The following is a 4,662-nucleotide window of genomic DNA, read 5'->3' as shown; positions in this document are numbered from 1 at the left end:
TATATATATATATATATATATATATATATGTATGTATGTATGTAAATATATATAAATATATGTATGTATATACATACATAAATGTGTGTGTATCTATCTTGTATGTATGCATGTATATATATAATAGATACCATTTAATGTAGACAGTTGAAAGATACGAGCTACTGATAAATTCTTGCTTTAGAGACGCGGATCTAGGCAGATTTTTATAACACACCTTGTGTCTCCAAGCAATCTTCACGTCTGAGCATATGCTCTCAATTTGTAAATCGAACAGACCGTGTAATCAAGAGATTGCTTGGATACAAGACATTATTAACAGCTCGTGTACATTAAACGACATTTATCACTCACTTGATGGAGTACTTCTTTTGTTGATCTTATCTTGACGAAACAATAAACTATATATATATATATATATATACATACATGCATACATACATACATACATACATACATACATACATACATACATACATACATCTTAAGGTAAGCATTTCCACGTGCATTGATAACTGCCGGAAAACAGGATCAGTCTATTTTCTTCTCACCTTCTCATATTGATGTATCCACCACAGTGAAAAGATGTTACTTCATTCATTCAATCACGATTTGAAATACCTCTAGACGTGCATGTTGATAAGAGAAACTTCTTCCGGGCGTTGTAATATTCGATTATGTCCATGTACGTTTCGTATTCAAACATGTATTTGTGTGGTTGTGAAGTATAAGGCGATGTCCTGGGGTTGCAACAACCTAAATGACTGGTATCAATAAAATTTCGAACTAATAGAAATGAAAATAGAGACATTTTGTTAAACACTTCATTCAGTCTTAGTCCAGCCCAATGACGGAAACTTAAAACTGCGAACAAATGAAAAACAAGTTTAAGGCTGAAGCTACAGTCACAAATAATGTAGTAGGGTCAACGGACCAAAAGTATATGCACTGCAGTAGTTTTTTACCTATTACTAAAGACGTCATAAATTTAGAATAAATATTTTAGTACACGTACTTTTTATCCTATCAACACTTATGATTTTTCCCGTATGGTTTCAAACTGAAAATGTACATCACATATTTCTAATACTGCTTACATTGATGAGACAAGCTTCTCCCCCAAAACAGCTTGCTTTCTTCAGCATTCGGGATTATATTACAGAGTGAAGAGTGAATAACGGTTGCAGTCAGAGATATAATGTGTAAACACCGGCCTTATGAATAATTTTCTTCCTTACAGAAAGGAAAACATTTGTGAGACTCCCACCCGCCTCTCTTGATGTCAACGCTACAATTTCAAAACCGACAGAAGCGACTTCAAAAGTGATTCCAATTCTATAATTACAGCAGCAACCCAAAGTTTCCTCATAGAAATACCCATTCACTCTAAACAACACAACACACACGCGTGCGTATATATACACATACACATAGATACATACATACATACATATGTGTCAGCGTGCATATGTGTGTGAGCGTGTGTTTTGGATGGGGGTGATTATGTACACACATACATGGATGTTCTGTTACCCGCTTTCAATTTTTCGTCACTTGATCAAAAAAAGATGTGAGATGGGAGATCAAATGCTTGCCAAAAAGAAAAATTCGACATTAGTCGACACGTCCTCAGGATCTAAAAGCAGTAAACTGCAGTGAAGGTGAAGCCCTTAGACCAAAGTTCGTTTAATATTCAGTTATGTTCGGGTGCACGAACTTCTTCAAATATCAAGAAACATTTTTGAGCATCCCATTCATTAGTGTTAAAACGCGAGTTTGATAGTGTCTTTGGCGTAAGCTAAGATTATGTTATTATTAATATTAGAACTCATGCACTTCCACTTGTTTACCAGGAATTTATGGGATTTCTCCAATATAGATAGGACAAAGAACGTCAGGTCATACAGATCGTATCTTGACAGTCTTTTTGTTAGGTCGGTGGATCAATCCAGCGTACCGTATCTATCTTTTCTTATGACTGGCTACACAGAATACGAATTTGTGGTCTATACTGTAAAATTAGATAAGACACAGAAATAGGAACTTGGTTACTGAAAGCGAAAGTGAAATTTAATTTAAAAAACCTTAAAATTATATTTTTTACTGGAATAAAATTTAGTGAAAACAGCTGTAGTTGGAACCACAAATCAGAGAGCTGCAGGTACCCACAAAGGTGGATGTACTGTGGAAGGAAACCAACGTGGAAAGATACACGAAGCATACTATGAAACTACATAACAGTGAAGCCAGTGAGACCAACATCACAGAAACCTCATGCAAAAACGACATTACTGTTACCACTACAACTAATCAACTTATCAGTAATATGCAAGCTACTGGCACAATTACTACCATCATCAGGGATTCCAATATTCGTATTGCAAACTATAGAAGCAGGGCTAAATTAAAACTCATACAGGCACTAAGAACTTAAAAGATCTGGGCGCTTCTATATACGAGGGAATGCTCAGAAGTTCCTGAGTTTGTGTAAAAGAGAATACAGGAGGATCAGTTAATTATTTTATTTAACATATTTCCCTCTCAGTTTCACACATTTCTTGCTGCAGTCCTTCAGTTTTTCTAAGCCCTGTAGAAGAAGTCGGAAGGTTGGGCCTCCAGCCAGGCCTTTCGCAGTACCCTTAAAGTCAAGAACTTTTTAGCACCTCCTCGTATGTGTAATTCAAAATATAAACAATAATAAACCATAAAATAAATTTTATTTTAAAAAATGGAACAAAGCTAACAGTAAAATGAAAATTAATGTTTATTTTTGTATACTTCTACTTTATATTTGAAGTGTTTTCTACTTTTTACTAACTGAAAATTTTTTTTTCTCAGATCCTCAAAATGAATGTTACGTAGCACATCTGCTTCTATACTAAGTATAGATAAGATATCCCGAATATTATTTTAACAAGTAATTTCTTTTGTAGCGTAAACCGATTACTATTTCTTTGCTATTCCCACTCCCGATTCCCTTGGTGTCCTTAGCATGAGCTTATTATGCTTAATGGTTAATCCAGCGATGTCTGTAGGTGTTACAACGGACAGTAGCATCAACAGCAACAACAGTAATTGAAAGAATAGCAGTTCCCCGTCTGCTAGCAGCAATTCGCACGTAAATACTACTATTAACTACAATGACAACAACACAACCACCACCAACAACAACAACAGCAAAACAACTCTATCGCAGTCACCACTCCTACAAACAACAACATCAACATTGTCAACAATAGGAAACGCATTGCTGTATCTGGCTATTTCACTAAGTCGGCAAAAATTAAGGACAAGGTCCTTTCGATAACAAAGACATCAAATTAAGGGAAACATGGAGCTTTGTCCGGTGAGGCGGGAAAATAGTATGTGTAGCCGCAGGCCGCGTGGGGTTAAGTATTTCGCTTCTCCACAGAATGATTCCGGGTTCGATCCTACTACATGACCTCTTGTGTAACCTCTTTTGCTATAGCCAACTGAGAAGAGTTTGACGAAAGGAAACTGTAGGGTTCAACGTATACACACACAGGTACATTCATATATGTGTGTGCATCTATGTATGTATGTATGTATGTATGTATGTATGTATGTATGAATGTACGTGTGTATGTATGTATGTATGTACGTAAGCGCAGGCGTGGTTGTGTGGTAAGGAGTTTGCTTTCCGACTACATGGTTCCGGGTTCAGTCCCACTTCATAGCAACTTTCACAAGTGTCTTTTCTATAGCATCGGGTCGGCTAAAGGCTTGGGCGTGGATTCGGTAGACGGAAACTGAACGAAGCCCATTGTATGTGTGTGTGTGTGCGTGTATGTGTGTGTGTGTGTGTGTGTGTGTGTGTGTGTGTGTGTGTGTGTGTATCACTAAAATATTGGTAGACGCAAACAACTGAGTAAAAGGCTACGGACTAGGTTATACATTCTATTTTGAAATAGCCAGCTATTTGACGTACTTAACATGTAAACATTAATTACTTATTCTTTATTTTAAAGCTTTGATAGCCATTTTACGCTACCTGTAGAAAAATAGTCCGAGTGCAAGGGCATCGGCAAAAGAAATTAATGATGTAGACGGCCCAAGAACTGTACACTCAGAGCTGAGTGCTTGTACATCACCTTATAACTTTCTCAGAGTATCTAAAAGTGAAGTGAAAGTTTATTTCGGAAAGCTTCTGAGAAAGCTATAAAGTGATACAGAAGATTTGAGTGCAGCACATCCAATAGCAGAAACAACTGTAAGCTAATGAAGTTCATTACATAATTTCTTGTTCCCTTGTCATTTAATTACTTTCATACATACATAAATACATACACACATACATACATACATACATGCATACATACATACATACATACATACATACACACACACATACATACTTTCCATGCGTTAACATGTACCTCCTTGCGGCAATGTGAACTTTCATTAATCAAGATATCCTTGGCCTGAAGAGTAGCCTGCGGTATACACTTCGCCTGGATATTTACCACTTTTGAGGTTCCGCTCGCCATGAAACGTTTGTGGCCCGGATCTTATCTACTCCACTCCGTAACTTTTGTATTCTTATTCGCACACCCAGCAACCCTAATCGCCTACCTTAAAAGCTAACTTTCTTCCTACACCTCGATCCCTAGATCTTACAGTTATATATATATATATATATAT

The sequence above is a fragment of the Octopus bimaculoides genome, chromosome 3 (genome assembly GCF_001194135.2).
Source record: "Octopus bimaculoides isolate UCB-OBI-ISO-001 chromosome 3, ASM119413v2, whole genome shotgun sequence".
Lineage (NCBI taxonomy): Eukaryota > Metazoa > Mollusca > Cephalopoda > Octopoda > Octopodidae > Octopus > Octopus bimaculoides.
This window is presented reverse-complemented; position numbering follows the sequence as displayed.